The sequence below is a fragment of the Chrysemys picta genome, chromosome 1, assembly GCF_011386835.1.
Source record: "Chrysemys picta bellii isolate R12L10 chromosome 1, ASM1138683v2, whole genome shotgun sequence".
Lineage (NCBI taxonomy): Eukaryota > Metazoa > Chordata > Testudines > Emydidae > Chrysemys > Chrysemys picta.
The window spans coordinates 144761059-144782599 of NC_088791.1; the positions used below are offsets into that span (position 1 = coordinate 144761059).

Genomic DNA, 21541 nt, shown 5'->3' on the forward strand with positions numbered 1-21541 from the left:
CACTTCAGTCCTGACCTGCAGACCCCCTATATACCATTCCTTGCCCCCCCAATCTGGATCTATAATATCCTTTAATGTAGTTCTGGGTTTCTTTTTGAGCAGACACTGCTAACTAGAATAAACTGCATGATGGCTTTGTGATGGGGACAGGAATGAGACACCCAAATCCTTTCTCAATTATGACATTTTAACAGTGATCACCGATAAAAGTGTTAATGCGAAACCCCCTTTCTAAAGCATCTTTGAAACCAGTTTGATGAGCACACCAGTGCGGTAGGAGTTGATGAGAGAAGAACTGCATCTGTAGACTTTAAATGTGCTTATTTGTGGTATCAGTTAAACTGGCCATAGTGTTTAGTACCTAAACTTTGCTTGGAAGATGAGCATCCTGTATAAGCAGCTCAGAACAGTGGGTGTCGTTGTGGCTTTCATTAAGTCACACACAATGTAACTCCCACAAGCTAGGCTATTGGGTATTCTGGGGTGGGTGTCTGTCTTTCCTAGTAGAGCTGTTCCACTTTGTAGAAATTAAATATTAATTGAAAGTGAGAGTAACTTTGTAACCTGGTGGCTATAGTATTCACTGGGTTGAGGGAGACTTTGGTTCACATCCCTGCTACAAGTCAGGGAAGTGGAGATTTGAATCTGGGTCTTGAAGCTTAGTCCCCAGGCAGTCCTCAGACTGGACCACCACCCAAGTAGCTCACTGGGACCAGCAGGCAGCATGGGCTGGTGGAGCCTAGCTTACCAGAGACATGGCCCGTGAAGGTCTTTGTGACAGAGTGCTGGGCCATCTGAGCCAGCAGTCTGGTCACTGCAGCTCCAATTAAAGACTGCAGAATAAACCTCGTTAAGAAGAGCTGTGCCTAATTGCTGGGTGGAGGGGAGCTGGAAGGCTAATTAAGTCATTAGGCCGAGGATACAAAAGAGCACAGGAAGGAAGTAGGAGGGGAGAAGCAGGCAGTGAGAGGGATTGCTCTTCCTTGCTTGCCTCAGGAGCTGAGGGCTCCCTATGACTGTAGGCGTATGGCTGTATGGTGCATAAGGGTGGTGGAAGCCAACATTGTAAACAAACTGCAGAGGACTCAAGCAGAGGCAGGAGTGAGTGGATCCTGCCACAGTCCTGATGGGAGGAAATGTTCAGCCTCTCAGATTGGCTCAAATCACTATTTAAGCCCAAAGGGGGCACAGAAAGTTATCTGGTTGCCTCCTTGACGGTCTTCCAGGCAGACTTATCCTGGTCTGGCCCTGGCCCTGGGCTGGGCTGGTAGGTGGGTAGAGAGAGGCTGTGCCCTGGAGATGGGAAAAGCAGGATTAATAGCACAGAAATCACTAGAATGTGAGGGAGAAGAAACTAGGAATGAGAATGGATGCAAATTAGAAGACGAGAACAGATACATCTGAAGAAGCAGCAGGAACAAAGAGTAGGGTGGGAAACCACAATGTTGCCAGTGCCAAATCACTAATAAGGAATTAAAGATAGGTGACTAATCCCTTGAAGTTAGTTGAATTGATGAGGAGAAGTAGTGGGGCTATATTAAGAGCTAGAAGATTACAGGGTGGAGATTTGTTGGTGCAGTGTGCCAGTAAAGAACTGGTTGAAAAACTGCTGAACACTAAAATTCTAAGAAAAATGAAAGTAGATTGCCAGCCACCCAAATGCATGATGGAAACGAGAAGAGTAATATAATATATGTCCCACTGGAAATGACTGAAGATGAAATTAAAACTATAGATGGGGACCAGGTGTTATTCAATAAGCAATTAATTTGTTGCTGGGGGTAAACTATCCACAGCTGTGAAAATAACATGTAAAGCAAGGACTTTACATGGCAGGATAAAGCTAGGATATCAGATGTTTTGGGCTAAACCATGTATTCCACCCCCCTTTGAGATTTTTAGGAGTGTCAAAAGTTTGGATATGGACAAATGTGGTAGAGGTAAAACAAGGTGTGGTGGTAAATGTGGAGGGGAGAATTCATATGAAAACTGTAGGAAGAGCAGAGCTAAAATGTATCAACTGTGGGAATAACACAGTACAGTGTATGGAGGATATATGGTACCTAAACAGGCTAGGGAGTTACGAAGAACAAGAATTATCAACAAGATATCTTGACTTACACAGAAGCTAAAAGCTGCTAAAAAGTATTTAAAGACACAATTGAGGAAGGAGGAGAAAACCAGCAAGGGAAGGTACCTTTACTACAACATAATGTCACAAAAGATATGCAATATAATATGAGAAATAGAGAAAGATATATTTCTTGAAGAGAGAGAAATTTGTAGCATTTATGGTAGAAGTAATAAACTGCACTTCACAAGCAGAACAGAAAGAATAAAGATTGCAATTAGGGCTGTCAAGCAATTAAAAATTAATTGTGTGATTAACAGTGCAATTAGTTGCAATTAATTTTTTTAAACAATAATAGAATATCATTTATTTAAATAGTTTTGGATATTTTCTACATTTTCAAATATATTGATTTCAATTACAACACAGAATACAAAGTGAACAGTGTTACCTATTGTAGTGAGTCGGTGTGGCTCCCCTCCTGCCCAGAAGAGGGAGCCCACGTGCAGGCACCAGAGTGGGCGGGACCACCACCGCCTGTCCCCGCCCCCCCGGAAGTCAAGGGGCGGGACAGGAAGTATAAAGGCCGGCCGCCAGAGCTCAGTCTGCGGCCAGCCACCACAGGGAGCAGACGTGCGGCTGGGAGCTCCCGGCCAGGAGACCGTAGAAGACCAAGGCCTGGACCCTAGCTGGCCCGAGCTACCCCGGGCCCGCTACGAGGAGGAGCAGCCGGAGCCCGTTCACGCCCGCTACTGGGAGAATCCCTGGGAACCGCACCCCACTAACCCTGAGGGTGAGACTGGACCCGAACCCCTTCGCCCCTGCTGCTATCCAGAGGAGCTGCCTGAGGACCATTGGCCGGACTTCCCAGCAGAGCTACCAGACTTGCCGCCGAGCCCGGGCAGAGAGGAGCCCATGCAGGTGGACTGGCCCGATCCCGGCGCTACGAACGAGGTAGGCTTTGAGGGGGATCACGGAAGTAGCCCGGGGGTAGCCGACCCCGGTCCGGCTGCAACTGAGTGTGAGCCTATGTCAGTGTGTTGCGGTCTGGATACCCCACTGACCAGTAGCGGCAGCAACCGCTGTTAGGGCCCCGGGCTGGAACGCAGTGGAGTGGGTGGGCCTGCGTTCCCCCCTGCCACCCTCCGCACGGGTGGCAGGCTTCCCCCTCACCCAACGCTTGGCTACAGAAAGCCTCGGCATACCTTATTTGAACTATTTGCTCGCTCAGCCCCTGCCACAAGGGCCTGAGCTAACTGTGTTTGCCCTGCCCTGATCCAGGGCCTGGGCTTTGAACTATTTGCTCGCTCAGCTCCCTGCAAACAAGGGCCTGAGCTACCTGTGTTTGCCCCGCCCTGATCCAGGGCCTGGGCTTTAAACTGCTTGCTGACTCAGCTCCCTGCAAACAAGGGCCTGAGCTAACTGTGTCTGCCCCGCCCTGACCCAGGGCCTGGGCTCTGAACTGTCTGCTTGCTCAGCCCCTGCAACCAAGGGCCTGAGCTAACTGTGTTTGCCCTGCCCTGATCCAGGGCCTGGGCTTTGAACTATTTGCCCGCTCATCTCCCTGCAGTCAAGGGCCTGAGCTTTAACTGTGGTTGCTCCGACTCTGCACCAAAGAGCCGGAGTTTCGGGACTAACTGACTGCTTGTTCCCATAGTAGGGAGTCGGTGTGGCTCCCCTCCTGCCCGGAAGGGTCGAGCCCCGGCTAGGACCTACTACACCTATATTATTTTTTTATTACAAATATTTGCACTGTAAATAAAACAAAAGAAAGTATTTTTGATGCATTACAGTACTTGTATTAAGTGAAATCTCTTTATCATGAAAGTTGAACTTACAAATGTAGAATTATATACAAAAAATAACTGCACTCAAAACAGTGTAAAACTTAAGAGCCTACAAATCCACTCAGTCCTACTTCTTGTTCAGCCAGTCACTCAAACAAGTTTGTTTACATTTGCAGGAGATAATGCTACCCACTTCTTGTTTACACCTGAAAGAGAGAACAGGTGTTTGCATGGCACTATTGTAGCCGGCATCGCAAGATATTTATGTGCCAGATGCAGTAAAGATTCATATGTCCCTTCATGTTTCAACCACCATTCCAGAGGATATGTGTCCATGCTGATAATGGATTCTGCTCAATAACGATCCAAAGGGGTGTGGACTGATGCATGTTCATTTTCATTATCTGAGTCAGATGTCACCAGCAGAAGAAGGCTGATTTTCTTTTTTGGTGGTTCAAGTTCTGTACATTCCACATCGGAATGTTGCTCTTTTAATTCTTCTGAAACCGTGTTCCACACCTCATCCCTCTCAGATTTTGGAAGGCACTTCAGATTCTTAAACCTTGGGTTGAGTGCAGTAGCTATCTTTAGAAATCTCACATTGGTACCTTCTTTGTGTTTTGTCAAATCTGCACTGAAAGTGTTCTTAAAATGAGCAACGTGCTGGATCATCATCCGAGACTGCTATAACATGAAATATATGGCAGTATGTGGGTAAAACAGCAGGAGACATGCAATTCTTCTCCAAGAAGTCCAGTCACAAATTTAATTAGCTCTTTTTTTAAACGAGCATCATCAGCATGGAAGCATGTCCTCTGGAATGGTGGTCGAAGCATGAAGGGGCATATAAATGTTTAGCATATCTGGCACGTAAATACCTTGCAATGCCAGCTACAAAAGTGCCATGTTCTCACATTTGGGTGACATTGTAAATAAGAAGTGGGCAGTATTATCTCCCATAAATGTAAACAAACTTGTTTGGCTGACAAGTATCAGAGGGGTAGCTGTGTTAGTCTGAATCTGTAAAAAGCAACACAGGGTCCTGTGGCAACTTTGAGACTAACAGAAGTATTGGGAGCATAAGCTTTCGTGGGTAAGAACCTCACTTCTTCAGATGCAAGTCTGAATCTGAAGAAGTGAGGTTCTTACCCACGAAAGCTTATGCTCCTAATACTTCTGTTAGTCTCAAAGGTGCCACAGGACCCTCTGTTGTTTGGCTGAGCAATTGCCTGAATAAGAAATAGGACTGAGTGGACTTGTAGGCTCTAAAGTTGTACATTGTTTTGTTTTTGAGTGCAGTTATGTAACAAAGAAACAAAATATACATTTGTAAGTTGCACTTTCATGATAAAGAGATTGCACTACAGTATGTGTATAAGGTGAATTGAAAAATACTATTTCTTTTATCATTTTACACTGCAAATATTTGTAATAAAAATAATATAAAGTGAGCACTGCACACTTCTGTACACACAATACATTGTGTTGTAATTGAAATCGATATATTTGGAAAACATCCACAAATATTGAATACATTTCAATTCGTATTCTTTTGTTTAACAGTGCGATTAAAAGTGTGACTAATTGTGATTAATTTTTTAAATCGTGATTACTTTTTTTAGTTAATCGTGAGTAACTGCGATTAATCGACAGCCCTAATTATAATAAAAGCAGCAGAAAATTATGTGCATGCTAGTAATTTAGCAATAGAGCACATTCATGCATTTCTGAGGGAGGACAGTTGTGTTTTAACTAATATGGTACTAACTTTTTGTTGTTGGAATGCGCAAAGCCCAATAAACCATGGTCAGGAACTAACAAAAACTATTTTTGAAATGGAGGGCAAACCTGATGTTATCTGTATACAGGAAACATGGTTAATGGAATAGCTGTCTCTCAAAGTCCCAGGATATAGTACAGTCAAATATGATAGAGAAATATGAATGGGGAGTGTGTATATTTATAAGGGAAAATCTAAGTTATATTGAAATGAATGTAAAGGAACTCAGTTTTGATTATAGTGCTATTGAAATTCCAAAGCAGAATAAAATGATCTATAATATTTACAACCCCTGTAAAGATTTGGAGATCTTGGAATTAAAAGCTAATTAGAGATGTAAAGGGTCCATGTATTATATGTGGCGATTTGAAAAGCCATAATGAATTATGGGGAAGTGGGAAATCTGATTGCAACAGCAAATGTTTGGAACAGTTTATTGATGAGCACCATCTGATAATACTAAATAGTGGAACACCAGGTAGGTTTAACTCATTTGCTGTTTCCTTTTCCCTGTTTGGAGCTGGGAATTGCAACAAGAAGTATAGCTAGTAAATGTAGCTGGGATAGTTACAAGGAAGAGGGAATGGGAAGTGGTCGTTTTCCTGAACTTAGTTTGAACCAAGGAAAGGATGATATTGAAGACACAACTAGAGGAACTCCTACTGGGATTCTAAAATGACTGATTGGAAGCTTTTGAGGAGTAAGTGTGATGAGTGCTTGAGCAACACATGTATAAGAATACAGATGGTGTATTACAAACAAATATAAGGGTAGGATTAATCGACGTGGATCACAGACTTGTAGGGGTGGAAGAGATCTCGAGAAGTCATCAAGTCCAGTCCCCTGCACTGAGGTAGGACCAAGGAAATTTAGACCATCCCTGACAAATGCTTGTCTGACCTGCTTTTGAAAACCTCTAGTGATTGGAGATTCCACAGCTTCCCTTGGAAGCCTATTCCAGAGTATAACTGCCCTTATATTTAGAAAGTTTCTTTTCTTATATCTAACTCAAACTCCCCTGCTGCAGATTAAACTCATTACTTCCTGTTCTGCCCTCAGTGGACATGGAGAACAATTAATCACAGTCCTCTTTATAACAGCCCTTATCATATTTGAAGACTGTTATCAGTCTTGCTGGGAGCTGGAGGGGGACACCACTCACATGGGGGGCATGAGGAGGGGATATAACAGCAATGTCCCCAACCCCAGGGAAGGTAGAGACTCTTGTATTCATTTAGGTGGAATAAATGAGCCCAAAGAGTCAAAGGTGTTAACATGATCCTAAACCTGTCCAGCATTAAAGTTTTAAACAAGGGTCAGGGTTTGGTATATATAGAGACTTCAGCCTGCTTAGTACGATGGCAAACACATTAGGAAACTCATGACAATTTATTAATTGAAACATCTGAAAGGAAAAGAATCAAAGCAAGGCAAAACCCACTGAAACTGAAATTGAGTGATTGATGGGTTTTGACTAAGTTTGTGTTGTATAAAGTCTTTTTAGAGAGGTTGAATATTAGTATCTTATTGTGCCAAACAGCTTTCCTTGATAGGGAAGAAAGGATTAGTTCTGTTGTTCAATTTTAGAGTTGGGAATCATAGTCACTTTCCTGTTTTTGACAAAACAGACACATACAGAGGGAAAAGAGATCAGATAGTAAAAGATGGGGGAAATACAGCTTTTGTTGACATTGCCGGGATACAGGGCAGTAGTCAGTTCCGGACAGATGCTTTGCGTTGGTAGGTTGGCTACAACATTTGTTGCTCCAGATTCTTGTACACAGCCCTGGTCAGGGACATCATGCTCTAGAACAGGGCTTCTCAAGCTATCTGATGTGGGGGACCAGCAATTTTTTTTCCCAATGTGCCAGGGATCGGTGCCATATTATTACCCTATTTGATGCTCTTATGAGGAAACTTGCCGCGGACCGGCAGCCGATGGCTCATGGACCGGCACTGGTTCACGGACTGGCACCGGTCCACGGACCACCACTTTGAGAAGCACTGCTCTAGAACTCTCTTTGCCCACAGTGCTCATGTGCTATGTTTGCAAATGTAACACTTTCTTTGCTAGGGCAAAAACTGGATTTAAGTCGGGAATAACAAACAGGAGCTACCTACACCTGGCCTACACTCAAAACACTGAGTCTACGCCACACAAACCAGCCCAGACTTTCTAAATACACCTCTACCTCAAAATAACGCTGTCCTCGGGAGCCAAAAAATCTTACTGTGAAACCACGTTATATCAAACTTGCTTTGATCCGCCGGAGTGCGCAGCCCCCCCCCCCCCCCCCGAGCACTGCGTTACCGTGTTATATCAGAATTCTTGTTATATCGGGTCGCATTATATCGGGGTAGAAGTGTATCACTACTCCTTCAGCCTTGCCCTGAGGATTCCTTCTGTGATGGTGCCTTCCCTTGCCACCCCTAAGCCCTGGAGACCACTGTCATGTAGGCCACCAGACTGCTGACAATCCCAATGGCAAGAAGACATCTTTGTCTGTGCTGTTCAACATATTTATTAATGATCTGGAAAAGGGAGTAAACAATGAAGTGGCAAAGTTTGCAGATACTACAAAAATGTTCAAGATTGCAGTTAGTTTTGGGCTTAGCTAAGAGCTACAAAGGGATCTCACAAAACTGGGTGACTGGGCAACAAAATGGCAGATGAAATTCAGCATTGATAAGTGCAAAGTAGTGCCCATTGGAAAACAATCTGAACTACACATATATAATGATGGGGTCTAAATTAGCTATTACAACTCGAGCGGTCTTGGCATCACCGAGGATAGTTCTCTGGAAACTTCAGCTCAGTGTGCCAGCTGTGGTCAAAATGACTAACAGAATGTTAGGAATTATTAGGAAAGGGATAGAAAATAAGACAGAAAATATCACAATGTCACTATATAAAATCCATGCTGTACCCATACCTTGCATACTGTGTCCAGTTCTGATTGCCCCATCTCAAAAAGGATATGGTGGAACTGGCAAAGATTCAGAGGAGGACAACAGATATATCAAGGGTATGGAATTACTTACATATGAGGAGAGACTAAAAAGATTAGGGCTGTTCATCTTAGGAAAGAGATGACTAAGGAAGGATATGATAAAGGTCTGTAAAATCACAGGTAAGTATGACTGGTTTCCAGCTATACACTTGTAAGTGTTCAGTGAAGCCTCGAGCCTTGGCATGAGCTTGCGCCTAGCCTGCTAGCATCACAACCACCACCGTTACAGAGATATAAGGCACTGGTTTTTAGCTCTGGTAGACTGAATGATATGAGACCTTGAAATTGTAACATTATCTGTGGAAAAATACCTAAAAATTAAAACTAAAAAAAAAAAAAAATCCTAGAGTGACTCATATTAAATGAGGACATTGATATAATAGGAGTAATTGTGACACCTTAGAGACTAACAAATTTATTAGAGCATAAGCTTTCGTGGAAGAAGTGGGTTGTAGCCCATGAAAGCTTATGCTCTAATAAATTTGTTAGTCTCTAAGGTGCCACAAGTACTCCTGTTCTTTTTGAGGATAAAGACTAACACGGCTGCTACCCTGAAAATTGATATAATAGGCATCACAGAAACTTGGTGGAATGAGGATAATCAATAGGACACAGTAATACCAGGGTACAAATTATATTGTAAGGACAGAACAGGTCATGCTGGTGCGGGAGTGGCACTATATGTGAAAGAAAGTGTAGAGTCAAATGAAGTAAAAGTCTTAAATGAACCAAACTGTACAATAGAATCTCTATGGATTGTAATTCCATGCTGAAGAATAAGAATATAGCAGTAGGGATATCCTATCGAGCACCTGACCAGGATGGTGACTGAAATGTTCGGGGAGATTAGAGAGGGTATAAAAATAAAAAAAACTCAGTTATAATGGGGGATTTCAACTATCCCCATTGTGATGGGTTCCCCGCCGCCCCTTCTGGAATGCCACCTGATGTACTGGGATCCCACCTGTTCTACCAGCCCAGGCTCCCTCATCCTGTCCTGCTGCACACACAGGTAGGGACACACCCAGCTGTAGAATCACACAGAGTCTGCAATCAGCTCTGTGTGGGAAGAATCAGCTCAGGGATTGCCCAGCACTCAGGTGCACACACCCTCTGAAGTGTAAACCCAAAATTATATGGTCTTGTGCAGTACAGAGATCTATACAACATAAGCTCATGAAGTTTGCTTCCCCCCCCCCCAATGTGGAGGAAGATATGAACAGTTTTTTGCCCCCCCAGAATAGCACAAACTGGGTTTTAGAATAAACAAAAAACAAGTAGTTTATTAAATACAAAAGGTAGATTTAAAGTGATTAGAAGGGATTAGAATCAGAACAAAGCAGATTACTGAGCAAATAAAACAAAACATGCAAACTAAGCTTAATATACTAAAAAATACTGGCTACAAATAATAACTTTTCACCATAAATGTTTTAAGCAGGTTGCAGAGTTGCTTGAAGATAAACTGCATGGCTTGCAGCTTAAATCTCCAGGTATTCCTTTCACAGGCAAGCTTTTTCTCACCTGGGCTCAGTCCCTACCCCCCTAATGCTCCCCCAGCTTAGTTGCTTTGTTTCTTCAGGTGTTTTCAGCAGTCTTCCTTCTTGGGCAGGGAGGTACTGGACAAGAACCAAGATTAATTCACTCCCCAGCTTTAAATAGGATTTACATAGGAACCCTTTGTTTCCTAGTTTGATGCCCACCCTCTTCCAGTGGAAAAATACCAGCAGCTCAGGATGATATCCTGTACCAGGTGACATGATCACATGACCTTGCAGTGTTAAAGCAGCATCCTAGGAAGCTTCTCAGGAAGATGGGAGATTATTATCTGAAAGCTAGAAGCCTCTGGTAATTGGCTGAGCCTTAATCAGTGGGCGGGGCATTCACACAGGCCAGGGCTTTATAAAGCAGCGCACAAGCAACTAGGGGCTGCTAACAGGGAGTTTCACAAGGGAGTTCTCCAGGTGAAGAAGGAGTAAATACAGGACCTTTGGGGTAAGTGACTGTCTCTAGTGTGTGTGTGTGTTTGTGTTTGGGGGTTACTTGCTGTGTACTGAACTTGTGTTTGTCAGTCTGGTTGGTTGGTTGAAGGACCGTGTGCTGTGGCTTGCAGTTTGAAGCTGTGAGCTTCAAAGGAAAGTCTGAAAGCTAGAAAAAAGAACAGGAATACTTGTGGCACCTTAAAGACTAACAATTCTATATGCATCCGAAGAAGTGGGCTGTAGTCCACGAAAGCTTATGCTCTAATAAATTTGTTAGTCTCTAAGGTGCCATAAGTATTCCTGTTCTTTTTGCGGATACAGACTAACACGGCTGTTACTCTGAAAGCTAGAAGGCTCCAGTAATTGGCTGAGCCTTAATCAGTGGGTGGGGCATTCACACAGGCCAGGGCTTTATAAAGCAGCGCACCAGTGACCAGGGAGCTTTTGTAAACAGGGGCTGCTAACAGGGAGTTTTGCAAGGGCGTTTGGGAAGGGAGCAAGGGTCCCTTACCGGTTCTATCTGTTTTCTCTTTATTCCCCTTAAAACATATAAACCAAACTACATTTGAGACTTCTTGCTTTAAACAACCCTTTCATTAACTAGGAGACAATGCAGGCACAAGCCCATCTGCAGAGTGGGGGCTATCCAGTTTATTGCACTGGGTGCAGCATGTATGATTACCGGCCCTGTGGGCGGGTGGCGTATGTGTGTATTTGTTGCAAGGAGCTCCTGGCCCTCAGAGACCGTGTATGGGCTTTGGAGGCCAGGGTGGCGGAACTGGAGGAACTAAGGGAGGCAGTGAGGTATGTTGATGAGGCTTTCTGGGACACTGCAGAATTGTCCCACCTCCGGTCAGACAGCCCCTGTGCTGTTGAGGAGGATGAAAGACCCAGGGAAGCAGAGCAGTCAATGGGAGCAGAGGGAAACCTTCCCTTAGTTGGGACCCTCCTTCCAGATGATGTTGGGGTTGCCTCTCGCACTGAGGTTACCTCTCCGGGGGAGGGAACTCCAGTTGCTAGGAAAAGGCAGGTGTTAGTAATGGGAGTTTCGATCATTAGAAAAATAGATAGTGGGTTTGTGATGAGCAGGAGAACTGTATGGTGACTTGTCTGCCTGGTGCAAAGGTTGCGGATCTCTTGAGGCATCTAAACAGACTTATGTGTAGTGCTGGGGAGGAGCTGGTGGTCGTGGTACATGTAGGTACCAACGACATATGGAAGGGTAGGATACATGTCTTGGAGGCCAAATTTAAGCTGCTAGGGAAGAGACTGAAATCCAGGACCTCTATGGTGGCATTCTCAGAAATGCTCCTAGTTCCACGCGCAGGGCCAGTTAGGCAAGCAGAGCTTCAGAGTCTCAATCAGGGCCGGCTCTGGCTTTTCTGCTGCCCCAGGCAAAAAAGCCTCCCGCCACCCCCCGGCGGGGAACACGGCAGGGGAGGGCGGCGAGGCCGGCCGCGGCCCCACTCTTCCCAGCCGGAGTGCTGGGGGAGTGCCACCCCCCTCCAGCTGCCGCCCCAAGCACATGCTTGGAGTGCTGGTGCCTGGAGCCAGCCCTGGTCTCAATGCGTGGATGAGACGATGGTGTAGAGAGGAGGGGTTTACATTCATTAGGAACTGGGGAAACTTTTGGGATGGGGGGAGCTTATACAGGAGAGATGGGCTCCACCTAAACCAAAGTGGAACCAGACTGCTGGCACTAAACATTAAAAAGGTTGTAGAGCAGTTTTTAAACTAGGAGATGGGGGGGGGGGGGGGGGAAGCAGACTGCAGACTGCTGCAGAGGAGCATGTGGATCGGACAGACTTCTCTTAAGGGAGAGTCTAATGATAGAGAATCTCCAGGTTATAGTCAGGAGCAGAGGATGGAAGAGGATAATGTAAGGGCCAGAACAGATGATAAACATTCACATAAAGAATCTGACACATCAAAAAAGGGCAGACAAATAAACAGTGACAACTTTTTAAAGTGCTTGTACACAAATGCTAGAAGTCTAAATAATAAGATGGGTGAACTAGAGTGCCTCGTGATAAAGGAAGATATTCATATAATAGGCATCACAGAAACCTGGTGGACTGAGAGCAATCAATGGGACACAATCATTCTGGAGTACAAAATATATCAGAAGGACAGAACAGGTCGTGCAGGGGGTGGAGTGGCACTATATGTGAAAGAAAATGTAGAATCAAGTGAATTAAAAATCTTAAGTGAATCCACATGTTCCATAGAATCTCTATGGATAGAAATTTCATGCTCTAATAAGAATATAACATTAGGGATCTATTATCGACCACCTGACCAGGACAGTGATAGTGATGATGAAATGCTAAGGGAAATTAGAGAGGCTATCAAAATTAAGAACTCAATAATAGTGGGGGATTTCAATTATCCTCATATTGACTGGGAACATTTCACGTCAGGACGAAATGCAGAGATGAAAATTTCTCAATACTTTAAATGACTGCTTCATGGAGCAGCTGGTATAGGAACCCACAAGGGGAGAGGCAACTCTAGATTTAGTCCTGAGTAGAGTGCAGGAGCTGGTCCAAGAGGTAACTAACAGGACTGCTTGGAAATAGTGACCACAATACAATAGCATTCAACATCCCTGTGGTGGGAAGAACATCTCAACAGCCCAACACTGTGGCATTTAATTTCAAAAGGGGGAACTATGCAAAAATGAGGGGGTTAGTTAAACAGAAATTAAAAGGTACAGTGACTAAAGTGAAATCCCTGCAAGCTGCATGGGCGCTTTTTAAAGACACCAACTTAAACATATACCCCAAATTAAGAAACACAGTAAAAGAACTAAAAAAGAGCCACTGTGGCTTAACCACCATGTAAAAGAAGCAGTGAGAGATAAAGACTTCCTTTAAAAAGTGGAAGTCAAATCCTAGTGAGGCAAATAGAAAGGAGCATAAACACTACCAAATCAAGTGCAAGAATGTAATAAGAAAAGCCAAAGAGGAGTTTGAAGAACGGCTAGCCAAAAACTTCAAAGGTAATAACAAAATGTTTTTTAAGTACATCAGAAGCAGGAAGCCTGCTAAACAACCAGTGGGGCCCCTTGATGATCGAGATACAAAAGGAGCGCTTAAAGATGATAAAGTCATTGCAGAGAAACTAAATGGATTCTTTGCTTCAGTCTTCACGGCTGAGGATGTTAGGGAGATTCCAAAACCTGAGCTGGCTTTTGTAGGTGACAAATCTGAGGACTTGTCACAGATTGAAGTGTCACTAGAGGAGGTTTTGTAATTAATTGATAAACTTAACATTAACAAGTCACCGGGACCAGATAGCATTCACCCAAGAGTTCTGAAAGAACTCAAATGTGAAGTTGCAGAACTATTAACTAAGATTTGTAACCTGTCCTTTAAATCCGCTTCTGTACCCAATGACTGGAAGTTAGCTAATGTAATGCCAATATTTAAAAAGGGCTCTAGAGGTGATCCCGGCAATTACAGACCGGTAAGTCTAACGTCAGTACCGGGCAAATTAGTCGAAACAATAGTTAAAAATAAAATTGTCCGACACATAGAAAAACATAAACTGTTGAGCAATAGTCAACTTGGTTTCTGTAAAGGGAAATCGTGTCTTACTAATCTATTAGAGTTCTTTGAAGGGGTTAACAAACATGTGGACAAGGGGGATCCAGTGGACATAGTGTACTTAGATTTCCAGAAAGCCTTTGACAAGGTCCCTCACCAAAGGCTCTTACGTAAATTAAGCGGTCATGGGATAAAAGGGAAGGTCCTTTCATGTACTAAGAACTGGTTAAAAGACAGGGAACAATGGGTAGGAATTAATGGTAAATTCTCAGAATGGAGAGGGGTAACTAGTGGTGTTCCCCAAGGGTCAGTCCTTGGACCGATCCTATTCAACTTATTCATAAATGATCTGGAGAAAGGGGTAAACAGTGAGGTGGCAAAATTTGCAGATGATACTAAACTGCTCAAGATAGTTGAGACCAAAGCAGACTCTGAAGAACTTCAAATAGAGATCACAAAACTAAGTGATTGGGCAACAAAATGGCAAATGAAATTTCATGTGGATAAATGTAAAGTAATGCACACTGGGAAAAAATAACCCCAACTATACATACAATATGATGGGGGGCTAATTTAGCTACAACAAGTAAGGAAAACAATCTTGGAGTCATCGTGGATAGTTCTCTGAAGATGTCCATGCAGTGTGCAGAGGCGGTCAAAAAAGCAAACAGGATGTTGGGAATCATTAAAAAGGGGCTAGAGAATAAGACTGAGAATGTATTATTACCCTTGTATAAATTGATGGTACGCCCACATCTCAAATACTACGTACAGATGTGGTCTCCTCATCTCAAAGATATACTGGCACTAGAAAAGGTTCAGAAAAGGGCAACTAAAATGATTCGGGGTTTGGAACGGGTGAGATTAAGAGGAGAGATTAAAGAGGCTAGGACTCTTCAGCTTGGAAAAGAGGAGACTAAGGGGGGCTATGACAGAGGTATATAAAATCATGAGTGATGTGGAGAAAGTGGATAAGGAAAAGTTATTTACTTATTCCCATAATACAAGAACTTAGTGTCACCAAATGAAATTAATAGGCAGCAGGTTTATTCATAGATTCTAGGACTGGAAGGGACCTCGAGAGGTCATCGAGTCCAGTCCCCTGCCCGCATGGCAGGACCAAATACTGTCTAGACCATCCCTGATGGACATTTATCTAATCTACTCTTAAATATCTCCAGAGATGGAAAAAGCAACAGAGGGTCCTGTGGCACCTTTGAGACTAACAGAAGTACTGGGAGCATAAGCTTTCGTGGGTAAGAACCTCACTTCTTCAGATGCAAGAAGTGAGGTTCTTACCCACGAAAGCTTATGCTCCCAGTACTTCTGTTAGTCTCAAAGGTGCCACAGGACCCTCTGTTGCTTTTTACAGATTCAGACTAACACTGCTACCCCTCTGATACTTGACTCCAGAGATGGAGATTCCACAACCTCCCTAGGCAATTTATTCCAGTGTTTAACCACCCTGACAGTCAGGAACTTTTCCCTAATGTCCAACCTAGACCTCCCTGGCTGCAGTTTAAGCCCATTGCTTCTTGTTCTATCCTTAGAGGCTAAGATGAACAAGTTTTCTCCCTCCTCCTTATGACACCCTTTTAGATACCTGAAAACTGCTATCATGTCCCCTCTCAGTCTTCTCTTTTCCAAACTAAACAAACCCAATTCTTTCAGCCTTCCTTCATAGGTCATGTTCTCAAGACCTTTAATCATTCTTGTTGCTCTTCTCTGGACCCTTTCCAATTTCTCCATCTTTCTTGAAATGCAGTGCCCAGAACTGGACACAATACTCCAGCTGAGGCCTAACCAGTACAGAGTAGAGCGGAAGAATGACTTCTTGTGTCTTGCTCACAACACACCTGTTAATACATCCCAAAATCACATTTGCTTTTTTTTTTGCAACAGCATCACACTGACTCATATTTAGCTTGTGGTCCACTATAACCCCTAGATCCCTTTCTGCCGTACTCCTTCCTAGACCGTCTCTTCCCATTCTGTATGCATGAAACTGATTTTTTTTTTTTCTTCCTAAGTGGAGCACTTTGCATTGGTCTTTGTTAAACTTCATCCTGTTTACCTCAGACCATTTCTCCAATTTGTCCAGATCATTTTGAATTATGACCCTGTCCTCCAAAGCAGTTGCAATCCCTCCCACTTTGGTATCATCCGCAAACTTAATAAGCGTACTTTCTATGCCAATATCTAAGTCGTTAATGAGGATATTGAACAGAGCTGGTCCCAAAACAGACCCCTGCGGAATCCCACTTGTTATGCCTTTCCAGCAGGATTGGGAACCATTAATAACTCTCTGAGTACGGTTATCCAGCCAGTTATGCACCCACCTTATAGTAGCTTCATTGACGTGTTTGCCTAGTTTATCGATAAGAATATCATGCGAGACCATATCAAATGCCTTACTAAAGTCTAGGTATATCACATCCACAGCTTTTCCCTTATCCACAAGACTAGTTATCCTATCAAAGAAAGCTATCAGATTGGTTTGACATGATTTGTTCTTTACAAATCCATGCTGGCTATTCCCTATCACCTTACCACCTTCCAAGTGTTTGCAGATTTCCTTAATTACTTCCTCCATTATCTTCCCTGGCACAGAAGTTAAACTAACTGGTCTGTAGTTTCCTGGGTTGTTTTTATTTCCCTTTATAGATAGGCACTATATTTGCCCTTTTCCAGTCTTCTGGAATCTCTCCCGTCTCCCATGATTTTCCAAAGATAATAGCTAGAGGCTCAGATACCTCCGCTGTTAGCTCCTTGAGTATTCTAGGATGCATTTCATCAGGCCCTGGTGACTTGCAGGTATCTAATTTTTCTCAGTGATTTTTAACTTGTTGTTTTTTTATTTTATCTGCTAAACCTACCCCCTTTCCATTAGCATTCACTATGTTAGGCATTCCTTCAGACTTCTCGGTGAAGACCGAAACAAAAGTCATTAAGCATCTCTGCCATTTCCAAGTTTCCTGTTACCGTTTCTCCCACTTCACTGAGCAGTGGGCCTACACTGTCTTTGGTCTTCCTCTTGCTTCTAATGTATTGATAAATGTCTTCTTGTTTCCCTTTATTCCTGTAGCTAGTTTGAGCTCATTTTGTGCCTTTGCCTTTCTAATCTTGCCCCTGCATTTCTGTGTTGGTTGTCTATATTCATCCTTTGTAATCTGTCCTAGTTTCCATTTTTTGAGTCCTTTTTATTTTTTAAAAAGAACAGGAGTACTTGTGGCACCTTAGAGACTAACCAATTTATTAGAGCATAAGCTTTCGTGGACTACAGCCCACCTCTTCGGATGCATATAGAATGGAACATTCATGCTCTCTGTATGTGTGTATATATATCTCCTCAATATATGTTCCATTCTATATGCATCCGAAGAAGTGGGCTGTAGTCCACGAAAGCTTATGCTCTAATAAATTTTAGTCTCTAAGGTGCCACAAGTACTCCTGTTCTTCTTTTTGTGGATACAGACTAACACGGCTGCTACTCTGAAACCTTTTATTTTTTAGATCATGCAAGATCTTGTGGTTAAGCCAAGGTGGTCTTTTGCCACATTTTCTAGCTTTCCTAACCAGCAGAATAGCTTGCTTTTGGGCCCTTAATAGTGTCCCTTTGAAAAACTGCCAACTCTCCTCAGTTGTTTTTCCCCTCAGTCTTGTTTCCCCTGGGACCTTACCTATCAGCTCTCTGAGCTTACCAAAATCCACCTTCCTGAAATCCATTGTCTCTATTTTGCTGTTCTCCCTTCTACCCTTCCTTAGAATTGCAAACTCTATGATTTCATGATCACTTTCACCCAAGCTGCCTTCAACTTTCAAATTCTCAACAAGTTCCTTCCTATTTGTTTAAAATCTAGAACAGCTTCCCCCCTAGTAGCTTTTCCAACCTTCTGAAATAAAAAGTTGTCTGCAATGCAGTCCAAGAATTTGTTGGATTGTCTGTGCCCTGCTGTGTTATTTTCCCAACATGTATCTGGATAGTTGAAGTCCCCCATCACCACCAAATCTTGGGCTCTGGATTTTGTTTTTAAAACAGCCTCTTCCACCTGGTTAGGTGACCTGTAGTAGACTCCTAGCATGACATCTCCCTTGTTTTTTACCCCTTTTAGCCTAACCCAGAGACTCTGAACACTTCCATCTCCTGTGTCCATCTCCACCTCAGTCCAAGTGTGTTGCCTTATATATTAAAAATGTACACTTCCTACCTTTTCCCCCTGTCTATCCTTCCTGAGCAAGCTGTACCCATCCACACCAACATTCCAATCCTGTGTATTATCCCACCAAGTTTCAGTGATGCCAATAATGTCAGTTGTATTTATTTATTAGCACTTCCAGTTCTTCCTGCTTATTACCCATACTTCTTGCATTTGTATATAGGCATCTGATACTGGTTTGATCTTGCCTCCCAGTTTTTGTCCTGACCCTCCTTTCTCTCTGCCAATAGAGCCCACACTCCCTCTCGTTTCCGACCCATCTCCCAGGTCTCCATGTTCCCCACTTACCTGTGGGCTTTGCTCACCTGTCCCCGTCGAACCTAGTTTAAAGCCCTCCTCACTAGGTTAGCCAGTCTGTGCCCAAATAGGGTCTTTCCCCTCCTCGAAAGGTGAACGCCATCTCTGCCTAGCAGTCCTTCCTCAAATAGCATCCCATGGTTGAGGAAGCCAAAGCCCTCCTGGCGACACCATCTTTGCAGTCAGGCATTCACCTCCATGATGCATCTGTCTCTGCCCCTACCTTTTGACGTGAAGAATCAAAGAATACCACCTGCACTTCAAACTCCTTCACCCGTACTCCAAGAGCCCTGTAGTCACTCTTGATCCGCTCAGTGTCACACTGCGCAGTATCATTCGTGCCCACATGGATGAGTAGCATGGGGTAGTAGTCAGAGGGCTGGATAATCCTCGACAATGCCTCCGTAACATTTCAGATACAGGCTCCCGGCAGGCAGCATACCTCTCGAGATGAAATGTCAGGGCGACAGATGGGCACCTCCGTCCCTCTCAGCAGAGAGTCTCCAACCACCACTACCCTACATTTCCTATTAACAGTGGTGGCAGCAGACCTCCCAGCCTTAGAGGTACGAGGCTTCTCCTCCTTTACTGCAGGGGGTGATTCCTGCTCTCCTGTATCAAGAAGAGCATAACTGTTACCTATTACCATGGCGGGAGGGTTCGGAGTAGGGGTGGAGCACTGCCTGCTGCCAGAAGTAACCAGCTGCCAGTGTCCACCCTGAGCTGCTGCCTCCTCCTCCACCAGTGGTGTATCAGCAGTCCTGTGTACTGGGACAGCTACCTCAGCTGTCTCCACATGGACACTGTCCAGGAATTGCTCATGGATTTGGATGCTCATCAAGCTACCTCCTCCTGTAGCTCTCCCACCTGCTGCCTGAGAGATTCCACCAGCAGGCACCTTTCACATTGGATGATTCTCCCCCCCCCATTAGCCTGGATATCAGTAAGTGGAAATTGCAAGTTACAGTCTCTGCAAAACCACACCAGGATCTGGGTAGAAGCATCCATGCTCAGGCACTCTGTCTGGCTACAGGTGCAGGTGGAGGAGACGGAAGCAGTGCTGGCACAGGTGTTGTGGGTCTTCCTAACCATCGTAAGTCTCCCTCTGTCAAACTCCCTCTCAAACTCCTGTCTGCAGCCCCCTGTCTGCTGAAAGGGTTTAAAACAAACAAAAGGAAGTTCTTCTTCACGCAGCGCACAGTCAACTTGTGGAACTCCTTACCTGAGGAGGTTGTGAAGGCTAGGACTATAACAGTGTTTAAAAGGGAACTGGATAAATTCATGGTGGTTAAGTCCATTAATGGCTATTAGCCAGGACGGGTAAGGAATGGTGTCCCTAGCCTCTGTTTGTCAGAGGGTGGAGATGGATGGCAGGAGAGAGATCACTTGATCATTGGCTGTTAAGTTCACTCCCTCTGGGGCACCTGGTACTGGCCACTGTCTGTAGACAGGATACTGGGCTAGATGGACATTTGGTCTGACCTGGTACGGCTGTTCTTATGTAAGTTCTATTGTCCTTCCTAATGGCCTATCCAGGCTGATTGCCTATTGTCTGGTGGGTGTTCCCCAGATGCAAGCACTTTTGTAATTGATACATAGTCCAATTTCAAATACAGAAATGATACATGCATTCAAATAGGATAATCCCATCCAGTAAATCATAACCTTTCCAATGATACCTTTCTGCTGGTGGAATCTGACATAGATGATGAAAATGAACATGTGTTGGTCTACACTGCTTTGGATGGTTATTGAGCAGAATCCATTATCAGCAAGGATACATGTCCTCTGGAATGGTGGTTGAAGCATGAAGGGGCATGTGAATCTTTAGTGCACCTGGCACATAAATATCTTGCATTGCCAGCCACATCAGTGCCATCACTTTCAGGTGATATTGTAAACATGAAGCGAGCAGCATTATATCCTGGAAATGTAAACAAACTTGTTTGTCTGAGCAATTAGCTGAACAAGAAATAGGATGGAGTGGACTTGTAGGCTTTATTTTTGAATGCAGTTATTTTTTTGTACATAATTCAACATCGTAAGTTCAACTTTTATGATAGAGACTGCACTACAGGGCTTGTATTAGGTGAATTGAAAAATACTATTTTTTACAGTGCAAATCTTTTCAATAAAATAAATTGAGCTCTGTACACTTTGTATTCTGTGTGGTAATTGAAATCAGTATATTTAAAAATGTAGACAATATCCAAAACTATTTAAAAAAAATTAATCATGATCCATCACACTTAATAATAGAACACCATTTATTTAATCACTTGACAGCCCTAATTAATAGATCAGTTACAATGGGTGCATTAACCAAGTTTACACTGTTAGATTTCCTTTAAATTCATAAATTCCAAGGCTAGAAGGGAACACTGTGATAATCTAGTCTGACCCCCTATGTAATGCAAGCCATAAACTTCCTCAAAATAATTCCTAGAACAGATCTCTTAGGAAAATATCCAATCTTGATTTAAAAATTGCCAGTGATGGAGAATCCATCAGAACCCTTGGTAAACTGTTGCAATGGCAAATTACTCATTGTTAAAAATGGATGCCTTATTTCCAATCTGAATTTATCTAGCTTCAATTTCCAGCTATTGGATCATTTTATCCTTTTCTCTGGTAGGCTGAAGAGTCAATTGTTAACCATTTGTTCCCCATGTAGGTACTCCTGCACTGTAAGTTGCAGAGAGGGGTGTGTGTGTGTGTGTGTGTGTTCTATGTTGTTATATAGAACTATTTTGAATGTATCCTTACAATGGTTTATCTATAAAATAGTATACAAGTTGGCTTGAATGTATCCTTAATTGCTTTGGGAAATAGAATAGAGGGGGGGGGG

The 21541-nt window shown here is 43.5% G+C and overlaps 1 protein-coding gene across 2 annotated transcripts in view; it reads left to right on the top strand.

Annotated features, from left to right (window-relative positions):
- The first annotated feature begins 2773 nt into the window (after positions 1-2773).
- The window catches only part of LOC101943192 (leukocyte cysteine proteinase inhibitor 1), a 33673-nt gene continuing 14905 nt past the window's right edge, over positions 2774-21541 (top strand). Inside the window, exon 1 of one of the 2 annotated variants that reach the window (XM_065586118.1) lies at positions 2774-3025. The gene's annotated coding sequence lies outside the window, so the exon portion shown is untranslated. Of the gene's footprint in view, positions 3026-10547; positions 10645-21541 lie in introns of those variants that run through there. The other variant, XM_024111131.3, reaches the window with a different exon arrangement.